The 19,518-nt window shown below is 40.4% G+C and overlaps 1 protein-coding gene across 2 annotated transcripts in view; it reads left to right on the top strand.

The window, feature by feature from the left end:
- The window catches only part of Usp7 (Ubiquitin-specific protease 7), an 85,499-nt gene that overhangs the window by 44,435 nt on the left and 21,546 nt on the right, over window positions 1-19,518 (top strand). The gene's annotated exons all lie outside the window — the stretch shown is intronic.

The following is a 19,518-nucleotide window of genomic DNA, read 5'->3' on the forward strand; positions in this document are numbered from 1 at the left end:
TGGCCTATCATTGCAGTTGCATCATTTGAATTAAAGTAGTAAGTGTCAGAAAAATGAAATGAACCTTAGAAAGTAATTGCAAGAAAACAGTGAAATTCAAACAGCAGCAGACCATTGTGTTCTGATGAGGTTGTTTGTGATAGTGGATATCAGAAACTCGAAGAATAATGTGGTAAAACTTAGAAGGTATACAGCTGATTCAAAGAGAATAACCTGCAAATTGTCTGTATGGCTAAGGAGGTGCATATAATTGTAAGTTGTGGACTTGAAGTAAATTAATTGTCATGTCTTAAGCATATCTAGAGTTCTGCTTTCAACCATTTGGCAGACCCCTCGGGAAATCATTCCATATGTTGACATTCCTGCTGAAGAAAAAGTACTTTGCCCCATATGAGGTAATTGTTTACCCATGAGTTTTTATCCATTACTGCAACTGAAGTTCAGAATAGACAAAGAAAGTTACACTTGAAAAAAAAAATATTAGTATTTTTTGCTTTCAGGGGTTCAGGTAGAGAGGAATTGAAGAGTTATCAGTAAGGAACTGAAATTTGCTGTATTAGGTATGTAAGCTACTTGCATTACAAAATTTAAGGCTTTGTTGTGGTTGCAATAGATTTTTGATAGATGGAATCCAATAACCAGAAATATCCAATAAAAAGAAATGGTTGGATAAAGCTTAAAGGAAAGCAATTTTGTTAGGTTGGTTACATGCTTCTTTACACACAGGTCACAAAACACTGAATTAGTAGCTTACTAATGTCAAAACAACAGAACAGCTGACTCTCATGGGTAAATTATGATTTCCAGTGTTTAGATATTATTAATTAGAAATTACAAATACTTGCATTCCTTTAGCATTTAATTTTTTACAGGTCAGTATAAATTATCTTTTTGTTCTGTGTGCTCTCTCTCTCTCTCCTCTCCTCTCCTCTCCTCTCCTCTCCTCTCCTCTCCTCTCCTCTCCTCTCCTCTCCTCTCTCTTTCCTCTCCTCACTCTCTCCTCTCCTCTCCTCTCCTCTCCTCTCCTCTCCTCTCTCTCTCCTCTCTCTCTCTCTCTCTCTCTCTCTCCTCTCCTCTCCTCTCCTCTCCTCTCCTCTCTCTCTCTCTCTCTCTCTCTCTCTCTCTCTCTCCTCTCCTCTCCTCTCCTCTCCTCTCCTCTCTCTCTCCTCTCTCTCTCCTCTCTCTCTCCTCTCCTCTCGCTCTCTCTCGCTCTCTCTCCTCTCCTCTCCTCTCCTCTCCTCTCCTCTCCTCTCCTCTCTCTCTCTCTCCTCTCTCTCTCTCTCTCTCTCTCTCCTCTCCTCTCCTCTCCTCTCCTCTCCTCTCTCTCCTCTCTCTCCTCTCCTCTCCTCTCCTCTCCTCTCCTCTCCTCTCTCTCCTCTCCACTCCTCTCCTCTCCTCTCCTCTCGTCTCCTCTCCTCTCCTCTCCTCTCCCTCTCTCCTCTCCACTCCTCTCCTCTCCTCTCCTCTCCTCTCCTCTCCTCTCTCTCCTCTCCACTCCTCTCCTCTCCTCTCCTCTCGTCTCCTCTCCTCTCTCTCTCTCTCTCTCTCTCTCTCTCTCTCTCTCATAGTGGTAAAATGTTATGAGCTTAACTCCACCAAGTCAGTCAGGTTACACTTTGTGTTCTGTCTGAGTTAAGTGTTTTATGCAGTGGCTCTGCCTCTATGCTTTCCATGCTCACTTTGTAGGGTAGAGTTCATTAAGGACTACTTTTACACTTGAAATGTTGTATAGGGACTCTGCCTTTTTTGCAATTCGCAGGAAGAGATGAAGATGGAGGTAAGTTCCTGCTAAGCTGATGTTAATCAGGTAAGTGCAATAGTTTTGAAACTTGAATATGACTGGGGAAACCACAGCAAAAGCAGTCATTGCATATGAAACTGTAAGGAATACAAATCAGATTATGAACATAAAGCTAAGGGTTATAGTTGATATAGAATATCAGTGGTGTTAGAGAAAAACTTGTAATTGCTAGGAATGAAAATTAAGGTAAGTCACTCAAACCCATAACAGTGTCAAGACTGTTAATTGTTCTGACTTAGTGTTTGGTTCCTTTTTGATTTAATATTGTGTGTGCAAATGATTCTGTGATTGGTCATAAGATGGGATAAAAATCTGTTACCTTGGAGCTAAAGTGTAAATTATGATGCAGAATTTCTCTGATATCAGCAAGAATACAATTAAAGATATGCTTTTTATAGTTCTTGCCAGCACTGCTTTATGAAGGATAAGTCTGATGAATTAATGCATAACTTCAGGAATTAATCCAAAACCTCCAAGAAATATACTAGGGAATCAGTAATATCAGGGTTGCACCCAACATAGTTATGACACCAGGATGTTTACTGTCAGTTGAATATTGATATAAACAATGGGGAAAAGAATTTTGCTTGAGGGAAGACTATTGATCAGTGGGAAGAATTTTGCAGAGATAGAATCTCATTATCTAGGGATGTACTGCTCCTTTATGAGATGCTGCACTGTTGTGTAGGTAGACTTAATAAAGAATTACTATATTAACAGTTAATGTTGTCATAATGTGAAATAATCTTGAATATACATAATCAGCTTCATCATGACATACTAATGCAGGTAAGAAGGCAGTCAGGAATTTAGAATGAAGTATGTCATGTTTCATTATATCATTTGGTTCAAGAACATTTAGGTAAGATGTGCTGTCAAAACCTCAAGTGACCAGCCACAGTGAGGTAATTCATCATCAGCTCCAGGTAAAATTGCATATAGTAATAAGGTAAAGTAAAAAAGGTAACAATTGAGAAAAAATATTTTTTGTGAATGCAAGAAGGACTTAAAAACTGACAAGTTTAAATTGATTTCATAGTCATGTATAATTACAGATAAGAATAGCTCTTTAGTGGAAATAAAAGTTGGAACAGTATGATCATGTAAGAAGTGCTTTAATGGTGTTTCAAAACTTGATTGTTAAGCATGAAAAAGTTGTTAGATGTTTGATGGCCAGACAAAGGCAATAAGTGTTCAACTTTTTAAAAGGAAAAGGAAGTAAAAGGAATTTTTATGATTATTGTGAAGTGTCATCTTAGCATAAGTGACATGTTAGAATTATGTTAGAATAGCTCTCAGGATAACTAGCCAGCTTCATAGTAAGGTAGTGATTGACTGTGGTAAATGAATTAGTGAATTCCAATTTGGTTAAGAACAAAATAGTTTTACTGAGGGAGAGTGTTTATACATAAGATTTCTGCCCTTAGACTGTAATAGAGATATGTTTAGAGGAAAATGTGTATGCAGCATTAATGGGCATAGAAAAGTCTTAAAATGAAGTGATTAGGGAGGTGCCTTTTCTGTCTGTTTTCGTGGCACTACCTTGCTGAATTAGGGCGTAGTGAAGCTGTTTCCTTTGGGGCTAGGAAGCACCAGAAATGGATGAGGGCAAGCAAGTGTGAATATGTATATGTCTGTTTATGTATATGAAAGTATGTATATGTGCATGTATGGGTGTTCAGGTATATATATATATGTATATGAGTGGATGGGCCATTCTTCGTCTGTTTCCTGGCTCTTCCATGCTGACGCGGGAAACAGTGTTCTTTATTTGTTTCCAAAAGAAGGAACTATGAAATGTATAGGAGCATTTATGTATATACATGTGTATGTGGGTGGGTTGGGCCATTCTTTCATCTGTTTCCTTGCGCTACCTCGCAATTGCGGGAGACAGCAACTAAGTATGAAAATTGATTTTGTTTATTTTTATTATACTTTGTAGCTGTCTCCCACGTTAGCGAGGTAGTGCAAGGAAACAGATGAAAGAATGGCCCAACCCACCCACATACACATGTATATACATACATGTCCACACACACATATGTACATACCTGTACATTTCAACATATACATGTATATATACATGCACAGACATATACATATATACACATGTACATATTTTTGTATTACACTTAATTGTTGTTTCTCATGTAAGAGCAAGGTAGCTCAAGGAAACACGAAAAGTGGCCCATTCACTCGTATACACTTATGTATACATAAATGCCCATATATGCACATATACATACATAAACATAACATATACACATATGCATACATGTACATACACATACTGAGACATGTACATATATATGCATATATATATATATATATATATTTTTTTTTTTTTTTTTTTTTTTTTTTTTTTTTTTTGCCGCTGTCTCCCGCGTTTGCGAGGTAGCGCAAGGAAACAGACGAAAGAAATGGCCCAACCCACCCCCATACACATGCCTTGATTCAATCCACTGACAGCACGTCAACCCCGGTATACCACATCGCTCCAATTCACTCTATTCTTTGCCCTCCTTTCACCCTCCTGCATGTTCAGGCCCCGATCACACAAAATCTTTTTCACTCCATCTTTCCACCTCCAATTTGGTCTCCCTCTTCTCCTCGTTCCCTCCACCTCCGACACATATATCCTCTTGGTCAATCTTTCCTCACTCATTCTCTCCATGTGACCAAACCATTTCAAAACACCCTCTTCTGCTCTCTCAACCACGCTCTTTTTATTTCCACACATCTCTCTTACCCTTACGTTACTTACTCGATCAAACCACCTCACACCACACATTGTCCTCAAACATCTCATTTCCAGCACATCCATCCTCCTGCGCACAACTCTATCCATAGTCCACGCCTCGCAACCATACAACATTGTTGGAACCACTATTCCTTCAAACATACCCATTTTTGCTTTCCGAGATAATGTTCTCGACTTCCACACATTCTTCAAGGCTCCCAGAATTTTCGCCCCCTCCCCCACCCTATGATCCACTTCCGCTTCCATGGTTCCATCCGCTGCCAGATCCACTCCCAGATATCTAAAACACTTCACTTCCTCCAGTTTTTCTCCATTCAAACTCACCTCCCAGTTGAATTGACCCTCAACCCTACTGTACCTAATGACCTTGCTCTTATTCACATTTACTCTTAACTTTCTTCTTTCACACACTTTACAAAACTCAATCACCTGCTTCTGCAGTTTCTCACATGAATCAGCCACCAGCGCTGTATCATCAGCAAACAACAACTGACTCACTTCCCAAGCTCTCTCATCCCCAACAGACTTCATACTTGCCCCTCTTTCCAAAACTCTTGCATTCACCTCCCTAACAACCCCATCCATAAACAAATTAAACAACCATATATATATATATATATATATATATATATATATATATATATATATATATATATATAGATATTTTTTTTAATTTTTTTTTTATTATACTTTGTCGCTGTCTCCCGCGTTTGCGAGGTAGCACAAGGAAACAGACAAAAGAAATGGCCCAACCCCCCCCCATACACATGTATATACATACGTCCACACACGCAAATATACATACCTACACAGCTTTCCATGGTTTACCCCAGACGCTTCACATGCCTTGATTCAATCCACTGACAGCACGTCAAACCCGGTATACCACATCGCTCCAATTCACTCTATTCCTTGCCTTCCTTTCACCCTCCTGCATGTTCAGGCCCCGATCACACAAAATCTTTTTCACTCCATCTTTCCACCTCCAATTTGGTCTCCCTCTTCTTCTCGTTCCCTCCACCTCCGACACATATATCCTCTTGGTCAATCTTTCCTCACTCATTCTCTCCATGTGCCCAAACCACTTCAAAACACCCTCTTCTGCTCTCTCAACCATGCTCTTTTTATTTCCACACATCTCTCTTACCCTTACGTTACTCACTCGATCAAACCACCTCACACCACACATTGTCCTCAAACATCTCATTTCCAGCACATCCATCCTCCTGCGCACAACTCTATCCATAGCCCACGCCTCGCAACCATACAACATTGTTGGAACCACTATTCTTTCAAACATACCCATTTTTGCTTTCTGAGATAATGTTCTCGACTTCCACACATTCTTCAAGCCCCCCAGAATTTTCGCCCCCTCCCCCACCCTATGATCCACTTCCGCTTCCATGGTTCCATCTGCTGCCAGATCCACTCCCAGATATCTAAAACACTTCACTTCCTCCAGTTTTTCTCCATTCAAACTCACCTCCCAATTGACTTGACCCTCAACCCTACTGTACCTAATAACCTTGCTCTTATTCACATTTACTCTTAACTTTCTTCTTCCACACACTTTACCAAACTCAGTCACCAGCTTCTGCAGTTTCTCACATGAATCAGCCACCAGCGCTGTATCATCAGCGAACAACAACTGACTCACTTCCCAAGCTCTCTCATCCCCAACAGACTTCATACTTGCCCCTCTTTCCAAAACTCTTGCATTTACCTCCCTAACAACCCCATCCATAAACAAATTAAACAACATTGGAGACATCACACACCCCTGCCGCAAACCTACATTCACTGAGAACCAATCACTTTCCTCTCTTCCTACACGTACACATGCCTTACATCCTCAATAAAAACTTTTCACTGCTTCTAACAACTTTCCTCCCACACCATATATTCTTAATACCTTCCACAGAGCATCTCTATCAACTCTATCATATGCCTTCTCCAGATCCATAAATGCTACATACAAATCCATTTGCTTTTCTAAGTATTTCTCACATACATTCTTCAAAGCAAACACCTGATCCACACATCCTCTACCACTTCTGAAACCCCACTGCTCTTCCCCAATCTGATGCTCTGTACATGCCTTCACCCTCTCAATCAATACCCTCCCATATAATTTACCAGGAATACTCAACAAACTTATACCTCTGTAATTTGAGCACTCACTCTTATCCCCTTTGCCTTTGTACAATGGCACTATGCACGCATTCCGCCAATCCTCAGGCACCTCACCATGAGTCATACATACATTAAATAACCTTACCAACCAGTCAACAATACAGTCACCCCCTTTTTTAATAAATTCCACTGCAATACCATCCAAACCTGCTGCCTTGCCGGCTTTCATCTTCCGCAAAGCTTTCACTACCTCTTCTCTGTTTACCAAATCATTTTCCCTAACCCTCTCACTTTGCACACCACCTCGACCAAAACACCCTATATCTGCCACTCTATCATCAAACACATTCAACAAACCTTCAAAATACTCACTCCATCTCCTTCTCACATCACCACTACTTGTTATCACCTCCCCATTTGCGCCCTTCACTGAAGTTCCCATTTGCTCCCTTGTCTTACGCACTTTATTTACCTCCTTCCAGAACATCTTTTTATTCTCCCTAAAATTTAATGATACTCTCTCACCCCAACTCTCATTTGCCCTTTTTTTTCACCTCTTGCACCTTTCTCTTGACCTCCTGTCTCTTTCTTTTATACATCTCCCACTCAATTGCATTTTTTCCTGCAAAAATCGTCCAAATGCCTCTCTCTAGGAAGAGAGGAAAGTGATTGGTTCTCACTGAATGTCAGTTTGCGACAGGGGTGCATGATATCTCCATGGTTGTTTGATTTGTTTATGGATGGGGTTGTTAGGGAGGTGAATGCAAGAGTTTTGGAGAGAGGGGCAAGTATGCAGTCTTTTGTGGATGTGAGGGCTTGGGAAGTGAGTCAGTTGTTGTTTTCGCCAATGATACAGCTCTGGTGGCTGATTCGGGTGAGAAACTGCAAAAGCTGGTGACTGAGTTTGGTAAAGAGCATGAAAGAAGAAAGCTGAGAGTAAATGTGAATAAGAGCAAGGTTATTAGGTACAGTAGGGTTGAGGGACAAGTCAATTGGGAGGTAAGTTTGAATGGAGAAAAACTGGAGGAAGTGAAGTGTTACAGATATCTGGAAGTGGATTTGGTAGCGGATGGAACCATGGAAGTGGAAGTGAGTCACAGGGTTGGGGAGGGGGCAAAAGTTCTGGGAGCATTGAAAAATGTGTGGAAGGCGAGAACATTATCTTGGAAAGCAAAAATGGTTATGTTTGAAGGAATAGTGGTTCCAACAATGTTATGTGGTTGCGAGGTGTGGGCAATAGATATTCTTGTGTGGAGGAGGGTGGATGTGTTGGAAATGAGATGTTTGAGGACAATATTTGGTGTGAGGTGGTTTTATCGAGTAAGTAATGAAATGGTAAGAGAGATGTGTGGTAAGAAAGAGAGTGTGGTTGAGAGAGCAGAAGAGGGTGTATTGAAATGCTTTGGTCACGTGGAGAGAATGAGTGAGGAAAGATTGACAAAGAGGATATATGTGTCAGAGGTGGAGGGAACGAGGAGAAGTGGGAGACCAAATTTTAGGTGGAAGGATGGAGTGAAAAAGATTTTGAGCGATCGGGGCCTGAACATGCAGGAGGGTGAAAGGCGTGCAAGGAATAGAGTAGATTAGAAAGATGTGATATACCGGGGTTGACGTGCTGTCGATGGATTGAACCAGGGCATGTGAAGCGTCTGGGGTAAACCATGGAAAGTTTTGTGGAGCATGGATGTGGAAAGGGAGCTGTAGTTTCAATGCATTATACATGACAGCTAGAGACTGAATGTGAACGAATGTGGCCTTTCTTGTCTTTTCCTAGCACTACCTTGCATGCGTGCAGGGGGAGGGGGTTGTCATTTCATGTGTGGTGGGGTTGATGGGAATGAATAAAGGCAGCAAGTATGAATTATGTACATGTGTATATATGTATATGTCTGTGTATGTATATATATGTATACTTTGAAATGTATAGGTATGTAAATGTGTGTGTGGATGCCTATGTATAAACGTGTATGCGGGTGGGTTGGGCCATTCTTTCGCCTGTTTCCTTGCGCTACCTCGTTAACGTGGGAGACAGCGACAAAGTATAATAATAAATAATCAATAAATATGAATATATATATATATATATATATATATATATATATATATATATATATATATATTCATACTTTCTTGTCTTTATCAATTCCTGGAAACAGCATCGATGTGGGAGGAAAGCTAATGGAAGCAGTTAGAAGTAATGTGTGTGTGCAAGTAGGAAGAGAGGAGACTGAATGATTGTAGGTGAAGAATGGTCTGCTGCAGGGGTTTGATATCATCATGATTGTTTGATTGATATCATCATGATTGTTTTATTTGTTTATGGATGGGGTGGTGAGGGAGGAAAATGTGGGGAGATGGGTGAGTATGCATTCTGAAGGGGATGAAAGGGGCTTGGGAACCGAGTCAGTTTGAGTCAGAACTGCAGAAGTTGGTAACTGAGTTTGGGAATGTGTGTGAAAGGGGAAATTGAGAGTAAATGTGAATAAAAGAAAGGTTTTTAAGTATGTTACCAGTACAACTCACCAGGGTATTGGGAGGGTTAGTGACAGCTGTCTAGTGAGCCAGCACTTCAGTGGTTGTCAAGTTGCAGCCTGACCCAGTTAATTGTCTACTTTCCACCTCACTCACACCTGGACTACTTATATTCTGTCCACAAACAAAACAATCTCAGTTTGTCATATATATCGCTTGACAAAACTTCATTTGTACAGCTCATTCATTCTTCATAACTAGATTTCCCTGTGGTGAGCTCTGTGTGCTAGACCTTAGTTTTGGCAAAATGGTAGGAGCAATAGATAGAAGTAGTAGGTTGCAAGATTAGGTTGAAGTAGGTAGGAACATTAGGCAGGAGCATTAGGTAGAAGTATGTAGTAGGAACATTAGGTAGGAGCCTCTGCAAACACTGTCTTAGAATTTCCCTCTGTCAGTGGCCTTTTAAGGATTGAGGCACTAGAGGCTAAGAAGCAGCTAGAGTTCACTAATTATGTAGACTCTATTTCCTTGGCTACTCCCTTAAGGGAGTTCTAGAAGGGGACAGACATCAGAGATACAGATAGATAGATAGATAAGTATTAGGTTATCAGGGCAGAGGAATAGGTTAGTTGGGGTGTGAGTTTGAATGGAGAAAGTTTCAAGGAAGTGAAAACTTTTAGATAGATCTGGGATTGGACATGGCAATTAATGAAACCATGAAAGTGGAAGTGAGTCACAGGGTAGTTGAGGGGGTCAAGGTTCTAGGAGCATTAAGGAATATGTGGAGAGGTTGATATCTGGGGGGTAAAAATGGGCATGTTTGAAGGTATAGTACTACCAATGATGTTGCATTGGATGCAAGGCCTGGGCTACAGATGAGGATGTGGGAAGGAGGGTGAAGGTATTGGAAATGCAATGTTTGAGGACAATATATTGTGTCCACCCAGCCTTCCCCTTTGTTGAAAACTGAGATTACTCACTCTTAGGACTGCAGGAGATTTGTTACACGTGACAACCCTAAAACTGTGTTGTTTCTCTCTTGAGTAACTTCTGTTTCTGTCCTGTAGAAAGTCATCCACCTTACACACCACACTCATTAGTGAGACTGGTCTTTAGTTAAGGGACTGCTCTTAGTCTCCTTTCATATAGATTGGTATAGATTTATTTTTTGACACTTTTCCTCGCTTAAGTGATGTTTTGAACAGTATTTCATTTGCTCTCTGTAGCGTATCTGCACAGATCGTCATCACATTTGGTAAAATTTAATCAGATCAATGGGCCTTGTATGGTTCAAGACCTTTTAGCATTCTGTTAATATAATTTCTAGAAATGTCAATAATTCTGAAACATCCTTTCCATGTAATTGGTGTTGGGGTCTATTATAGTGGCTTTTAGTGTGAAAACACTTTTTAACATGTTATTCACTTTGTCTCATATCCTTACATCATCTTAAACAATTCTTCACTCTGGATCCTGATTAGGTGCCTTTTAACGGAAATTTGACTTCTAATGAATTTACAGAAAACTTTTGGCATTATTTCCTGTTCTGTCCATAATATTCTTTTTTTAGTTTCTTTGTTGCTCCTTTCGTATCCTGCTGTACTCATCCCTGGCTCTTATATACCAGGCAATTGCAGGCTGGATATGGTACAATCTGTATCTTTGCCACAGTACATCAAGCTGCTTTGCTTTTTGACATTATTTCTCTTTAGAAACAAATTCTTTACCTTCTTGGAAGCATGCACTGGTACATCCCATCACAAAAAATGGTGACCATTGTAACCCTGTTGACTATTGTAATGTTGCTGATATTGATTCTGTTTCTAAAGTCTTTGAACTCCTCCTTAACCTCCATATCCTCAGACATGAATCTCACAGCCTCTCGGATCTTTAGTATGGCTTCCATAACACAAGATCCACTGGTGATATCCTTTTGTATCTTACTAATTTCTGGAATCATCGGTGAAAGACTTCGGGGAGTCCTGTGTAGTTACCCTTGATATATCAAATTTTTTGTTAGAGTGTGGCATCAGGGTTTCGTCTCCATGTTCCACCCCCCTTCTTTATGGCTTGCCTCCCTCACTTTGCTCCCTCACATATAGCTTCTTCTGTGGTACTTCTGTCTCTGTGTTTGATGATGAATCAGCCTCTCCCTCTTTCCTTATCAGTAGTGGGGTTCCTTAAGGTTTTGTCCTGTCCCTTACACGTTTCCTCCTTTTTATGAATGACTTCCTTTCTTCTACAAATAACCAAATCTACTTCTATGCTAAAGACTCAACACATAATTTCTTCTCTTCCTTGAAATCTTTTACTTCCTTTCTTGTTCACTCTGCAGCTTGTCACGAAACAAGTTTCTTTTTGAACTCAGACAGACTGTTAAAGTTTATTGCCTTCCAAACCTAGTTTATGACACACACACATTCTCGCTCTCTCTCTCTCTCTTCTCTTCTCTTCTCTTCTCTTCTCTTCTCTTCTCTTCTCTTCTCTTCTCTTCTCTCCTCTCCTCTCCTCTCCTCTCCTCTCCTCTCCTCTCCTCTCCTCTCTCTCTCTCTCTCTCTCTCTCTCTCTCTCTCTCTCTCTCTCTCTCTCTCTCTCTCGCTTTCTCTCTCTCGCTCTCTGACTTGGAAGATATGGCTAATTAAGCCTGTCAGGATGGACTTGAAAAATTATATTAACTGTACAGCCCTGGAGCAATTTATCTCCCTGCCCATTTGCTCTAAGTTTATGCCAACACCACAAAGGAATGTGACAAACCTTCTGATTATAAGATTTGCTCACTGCGCTAAGAAAAGAACTATGTATGGAGAGAATACCAAGCAGATTATCAAAAATGCTTTCTCCCTGAAAAAGGTCCCATAGCTACAACAATGAAATATGCTCTCAGGAAAAATGCAGTAAAGGAAAAAAAAGATCAATTTAACCAAAATAAGATGCAGCCCATCCTTTCTTTTTCACAAGTAACTGAAACACACCTTGCCCAAAAATGTAGTCCTTGAATTGTACAAGAAACAATATAGATGGCTAACTCAGATAAGCCTTAATGAAGAGAAAAAGACCCCTGGTTCATAAATACAACAACTGGAGCAGCAATATAACTCCCAAGGCTGTAACTAAGATAGTAAGCACCTTGAAATTATTGTTGAACTAAACATATCAAGTGGACTTCTGAGACCAAAACACAGACAGATTACTTTGACCCCTATATGGCTAGCTTTCCAGTCTTCCACTTTTGTTGCCCATGAAATTGATACCTTCCATCACACCACCCCACCCAGGATTGTAGTTTCTGATGGTTGGGTTGGAATTTATGACTGAATCGGGAAGTCAGTTATTTAAAGCATGTTGCGCAGTGGCAGCATCATAACCAATGAGGTTAAGAGTTGCTGTTCCCATGAATAGGCAAAAAAAATGGGAAAACTTTTTGAGTTTCAGAACCTCAAGGGGACACTTGTTTTCTAAAGTATCTAAGTTTCACCTTGCTGTCTTGAGGTGACCTCATTACTACACCCGTAGGGGTGGAACCGAAAGGGGAGTTGTTGCCCAACTCTATCAGGGCAATCTTTTAAATACAGACAAGCACATGAGGTGTGCTGGGATCTATCAGTTTTGGGGACAATTTTGGGGCCTTGCTGCCTTTGGAAACACTGTGCTGGAGTTGCTACCTCTGCTAGTGGCCTGTCAAGTGTGAGGCACAAAAAACAAAAAACTCTGGAGCAGCACTGGAGTCTACCACTTAATGCCAAGGAGTAAAAGAGACAAGCAATTGAGATTGATGGCTGAGTGTAAATGAGATGACGGGTGAGAGTAAAAGAGGAGCTTGTGGAGTTTAAGAGTTATAGCTTGGATGTGTTGGGGATTTGGGAAATCTATATCCTTGGGTAGGGTTTATGGAGTGAAAATGGAAAAGATGAATGCAACTTATGGGAGGGCATGGAAGGATGAGTAGGGTGGATGAGAATGAATGAAAATTATCAGGGAAGAGGGAAAGAAGGATGTACAGTTTGCTATCACCAACATTGTTGGAGGGTGTTACAGAGCTTGTATGGAATGGATCATGAATAGTGTGGATTAAAGGAAAGGTTGGAATTATGAAGTATGCATGGGTATGTGTATATGTGCCTGTTAATATGAAGACTGTATGAGATAAGGATGAAACAAAGGGTTTCTGGAGAAATTTGAATATGTGTATAAATGGTTTTGAGAATTAGAGAAAGATTGTTGTAATAGATGATATAAATGCGAAAGTGGGATGTGATGAAATTGGCAAGATTATTGGTAAATGGGGAATGACTGGGATATATGAGAATGGAAGTTATCTTGTGCAAACACCTTTTTTTCAGCACAAGATCCACAGTTATACTTGGATGAATGAGGAATGATGGAAGGGAAAAGCAAAAGGGTTTGATTGACTGTGTGGCAGTGGATGAAATATTGAGAAAGGCCATGGTATGTATGTACTATAGTAATGAGAGCATTCTCTGGAGACTCTGACCATTTCGTGGTTCTGGTGGGATGAGGATCAGGGAGAAGTTGAGGTATAGTGTAAGGAAGAAAAGAGGCAAAAGTGTTGGCAAACGAGAAGATTAATCAGAAAAAATGCAGGTAGGAGTATGAAAGGAAGGCATTTGAAAGCTTAGATGAAAGTGCAGTGAATGTGGGGATGCAGTCATGTGTGAATGAGGTCTTTAAAATGTTTGAAGAAATACAATTAAAGGTTTTAGATGTGGTAGTTGGATACAGGTTTATGAGATATAGGAATAAAAAAGGCAGTGCATGGGGTATGAGAGAGATTAAAGATGCTGTGGAAGAGGAGGAAAATGTAAAAGGTAGATAGCTTGAATATGTTTGCAGATGGGACTAAGGTCATGAGAGAAGTAAAGCATGTTGAGAGTTGTATCAGTTTTCTAATGGACGAATGCATGCTCCTAGTTGGTTCGACATGAGGTTGATAGAATAAAGCCCAAGAAGATGGAGTATAATTATCAAACATGCTAAGAGAAAGCTTTGATATGACTTTGAATTAGCAGATAACAGCATTATTCACATTCTATTGCCAGAATGCCATGTCAGTAGAATTGTTAAGAAGGCTTACTCTCATTTGGTTAATGTTAGAATTGCACCCAAGTACATTGATGAGATGTTCAATATGTTATTTTCACCTGAGATTAGACATGTAATAGAATTTGTATTTCATGTTTGGTCACCCTACTTAAAGAAATAGAACATTCTCGGAGAGGACTCTTAGGAGGGCAGTAAAAATGGTAATTGAAATAAGAGAACTGAGTTATAGAGTGAGGTTTTATCAGTCTATCTCTGTCACCTGTTCCCATATGGAACTCACTCAAGAGGGTGGCCATTGCAATAGAGTCTCCATAACTAGGAAACTCCAGTAAGAGGTTTGAGGAATAAAATTGCCTAGCTTGGGAAAGAGAGGAATTAGGGGAGACATGATCATCACCTTTAAGTTTCTAGACCAGTGTGACAATGTTAATAATGACCAGTTCTTTGAAAGATGTGAAGAAAGAACAGTCAGGAAATTAAAGAAGATACATATTAGGAAGATGAGAAGTACGTGATACTATCAGAGGTATCAGTGATGACATTGTGAATGCTGACAGAATACAGAAGGTTAAGAAGTTGTATGATTGTTTAAGAGAGTTAAAGAGATGGGGCCCCATAAGTGTAGGAATCACTCTCTCTTCGGTACAAATAGTTAATTATATGTATTAAAAGTTTGTGAAAGAGTGCACTGAGAAAGTTCCTGTGTGAATTTCTTGGAACTGAGCAGTGTTTGAATATTGGATTGTTTATGATTATTGTTATTGTAGATACTGTCTTTCCGAGTGGGTTTTCAAGTATTTACATATTGTATATACGTACATAATTAATTTTCATGTTCATGCTTGTTTGCTGTTTCCCACTTTAGCAAAGCAACATTAGGAATATACATAAGTGTTTGAGGAAAAATCCTGTCTTGACATCTCTTCCTGCGAGAAAAATCCTGTCTTGACCTCTCCTTCTGTTCCTTTCCTTGGAAAGTAACAAAAGAGTGGAAGATTTCCTACAGCCCACTCTTTACTCTCTTCCGTCTTATGCACCTTCATTGCCATGCAGGAAACACATGGGTAGTACAGGGGGTCCTTATACAATGATATTGGTTGCAGATTCTGTGAATGACTTTAAAGTCTTGTAATTGTGACTTGAAAAAAAAAAACTATTTACTGTATCAAAGATTCTTTTCTGTTAGATGATAAATTAAGAAATATTTTTAGATTTTCAGTCTTAATGCCTTTTATAATGATGCCAGAGCAAAATGATATGAGATTCCTATATCACAGGCACTTGTAAAATCATTTTGAGTCATGTTGCGGCTGCTAATGGTCATCTTAAGGAAAACACCAAGTTTTCTTTCATATTTTTATCGTGCTATGCAGATGCTCCCCGACATACATTCGAGTTCCATTCTGACCAATCGGTCGGATCTCGAAATGGATGTAAGTCAGACGTATGTCAGCATGGCACGTAGAATTCTTATACCTGCACAGCTTTTTTTTATCCTACTAAATTTCTATCATGATTATCTCATTTTTTCATTAACCAGCTGTATTAAATGATTCTTTTGTTTCTTTTTACCTTTTGAGAACTGAGAGATGCTGTGATGTACACAATGCTGGGATCATCTGATATTCACTATCATGCATGCACCCATTAGCACTGGCGTATGTATGTCGAAGTGTAATTTTTATATTTATGTGTATGTGTGGAAGTCAAGAACATTATCTCTGAAAGCAAAAATGGCTATGTTTGAAGGAATAGTGGTTCCAACAATGTTGTATGGTTGCGAGGCGTGGGCTATGGATGTGGTGTGAGGTGGTTTGATCGAGTAAGTAATGTAAGGGTAAGAGAGATGTGTGGAAATAAAAAGAGCATGGTTGAGAGAGCAGAAGAGGATATTTTGAAATGGTTTGGGCACATGGAGAGAATGAGTGAGGAAAGATTGACCAAGAGGATATATGTATCAGAGGTGGAGGGAACGAGGAGAAGTGGGAGACCAAATTATATGTGTATATATATATATATATATATATATATATGGATTTGTATGTAGCATTTATGGATCTGGAGAAGGCATATGATAGAGTTGATAAAGATGCTCTGTGGAAGGTATTAAGAATATATGGTGTGGGAGGAAAGTTGTTAGAAGCAGTGAAAAGTTTTTATCGAGGATGTAAGGCATGTGTACGTGTAGGAAGAGAGGAAAGTGATTGGTTCTCAGTGAATGTAGGTTTGCGGCAGGGGTGTGTGATGTCTCCATGGTTGTTTAATTTGTTTATGGATGGGGTTGTTAGGGAGGTAAATGCAAGAGTTTTGGAAAGAGGGGCAAGTATGAAGTCTGTTGGGGATGAGAGAGCTTGGGAAGTGAGTCAGTTGTTGTTCGCTGATGATACAGCGCTGGTGGCTGATTCATGTGAGAAACTGCAGAAACTGGTGACTGAGTTTGGTAAAGTGTGTGGAAGAAGAAAGTTAAGAGTAAATGTGAATAAGAGCAAGGTTATTAGGTACAGTAGGGTTGAGGGTCAAGTCAATTGGGAGGTGAGTTTGAATGGAGAAAAACTGGAGGAAGTGAAGTGTTTTAGATATCTGGGAGTGGATCTGGCAGTGGATGGAACCATGGAAGCGGAAGTGGATCATAGGGTGGGGGAGGGGGCGAAAATTCTGGGGCCTTGAAGAATGTGTGGAAGTCGAGAACATTATCTCGGAAAGCAAAAATGGGTATGTATGAAGGAATAGTGGTTCCAACAATGTTGTATGGTTGCGAGGCGTGGGCTATGGATAGAGTTGTGCGCAGGAGGATGGATGTGATGGAAATGAGATGTTTGAGGACAATGTGTGGTGTGAGGTGGTTTGATCGAGTGAGTAACGTAAGGGTAAGAGAGATGTGTGGAAATAAAAAGAGCGTGGTTGAGAGAGCAGAAGAGGGTGTTTTGAAGTGGTTTGGGCAAATGGAGAGGATGAGTGAGGAAAGATTGACCAAGAGGATATATGTGTCGGAGGTGGAGGGAACAAGGAGAAGAGGGAGACCAAATTGGAGGTGGAAAGATGGAGTGAAAAAGATTTTGTGTGATCGGGGCCTGAACATGCAGGAGGGTGAAAGGAGGGCAAGGAATAGAGTGAATTGGAGCGATGTGGTATACCGGGGTTGACGTGCTGTCAGTGGATTGAATCAAGGCATGTGAAGCGTCTGGGGTAAGCCATGGAAAGCTGTGTAGGTATGTATATTTGCGTGTGTGGACGTATGTATATACATGTGTATGGGGGGGTTGGGCCATTTCTTTCGTCTGTTTCCTTGCGCTACCTCGTAAACGCGGGAGACAGCGACAAAGTATAATAAATATAAATAAATATATATATTTTTTTTTTTTTTTTTTTTCAAACTATTCGCCATTTCTCGCATTAGCGAGGTAGCGTTAAGAACTGAGGACTGGGCCATTGAGGGAATATCCTCACCTGGCCCCCTTCTCTGTTCCTTCTTTTGGAAAATTAAAAAAGATTGAGAGGGGAGGATTTCCAGCCCCCCGCTCCCTCCCCTTTTAGTCGCCTTCTACGACACGCAGGGAATACGTGGGAAGTATTCTTTCTCCCCTATCCCCAGGGAATATATATATATATATATATATATATATATTTTTTTTTTTTTTTTTTTTTTTTTTTTCATACTTTGTCGCTGTCTCCCGCGTTTGCGAGGTAGCGCAAGGAAACAGACGAAAGAAATGGCCCACCCCCCCCCCCCCATACACATGTACATACATCCACACACGCAAATATACATACCTACACAGCCTTCCATGGTTTACCCCAGACGCTTCACATGCCTTGATTCAATCCACTGACAGCACGTCAACCCCTGTATACCACATCGCTCCAATTCACTCTATTCCTTGCCCTCCTTTCACCCTCCTGCATGTTCAGGCCCCGATCACACAAAATCTTTTTCACTCCATCTTTCCACCTCCAATTTGGTCTCCCTCTTCTCCTCGTTCCCTCCACCTCCGACACATATATCCTCTTGGTCAATCTTTCCTCACTCATTCTCTCCATGTGCCCAAACCATTTCAAACACCCTCTTCTGCTCTCTCAACCACGCTCTTTTTATTTCCACACATCTCTCTTACCCTTACGTTACTTACTCGATCAAACCACCTCACACCACACATTGTCCTCAAACATCTCATTTCCAGCACATCCATCCTCCTGCGCACATCTCTATCCATAGCCCACGCCTCGCAACCATACAACATTGTTGGAACCACTATTCCTTCAAACATACCCATTTTTGCTTTCCGAGATAATGTTCTCGACTTCCACACATTTTTCAAGGCTCCCAAAATTTTCGCCCCCTCCCCCACCCTATGATCCACTTCCGCTTCCATGGTTCCATCCGCTGACAGATCCACTCCCAGATATCTAAAACACTTCACTTCCTCCAGTTTTTCTCCATTCAAACTCACCTCCCAATTGACTTGACCCTCACCCCTACTGTACCTAATAACCTTGCTCTTATTCACATTTACTCTTAACTTTCTTCTTCCACACACTTTACCAAACTCAGTCACCAGCTTCTGCAGTTTCTCACATGAATCAGCTTTTTTTTTTTTTTTTTCCTATCTATTCACCCACTGTTTTCTACCTTTGTTAGAGGATTCTTTGGAGACTGACCATCTTGCAGTTGTGTAGGTGAGGATTGGGAAGAAGTAAAGATATGATGCAAGAAAGAATGCAGAGGTAAAAGTGTTGGTAGTTAAGATGAAATGTAAAGAATGCAAAGAGTATGAAAGGAGGGTGAGCAAAAGTTTAGGTGGATGTGCAGCAAATGTAAGGATGCAGATGTGTGTGAATGAGGTGTTTAAAGTGTTCTGAGAAAGACTGTTAAAGGTTGGAGAATTACTAGTTGGATACATAATCATGAGATAAGAATTTAAAGGGAAATACATGGTGGATGGATGAGATTAGAAATGCTGTGGAAGAGAAGATAGACAAATGTGGAAGTTTGGCAAAGGAGGAGGGAAGAATAAAAGATGTGAAGTGGAATATTAAGAAGCTGATAGAGGATAGTAAAGGAAGAGTAGATGAAGATCTTGGAAGAAAGATGAGTAAAACGTTTAGGGAAAATAAGATTTTGTATGGGAAGGAGGTGAAAGAGGTGGAAGCAAGTATGGAAATGTTAATGTGAGAAGTAAGGAAGGGGAGTTGCTGAATCAAGATATGGAAGTGAAAGAAAGATGGGCAGAGTATTTTGAAGAACTGATGAATATGGGAGATGGTGAGGCAGCAGTTGTTACATGCATGGAGT

This window comes from Panulirus ornatus, chromosome 10 (assembly GCF_036320965.1).
Source record: "Panulirus ornatus isolate Po-2019 chromosome 10, ASM3632096v1, whole genome shotgun sequence".
Classification (NCBI taxonomy): Eukaryota; Metazoa; Arthropoda; class Malacostraca; order Decapoda; family Palinuridae; genus Panulirus; species Panulirus ornatus.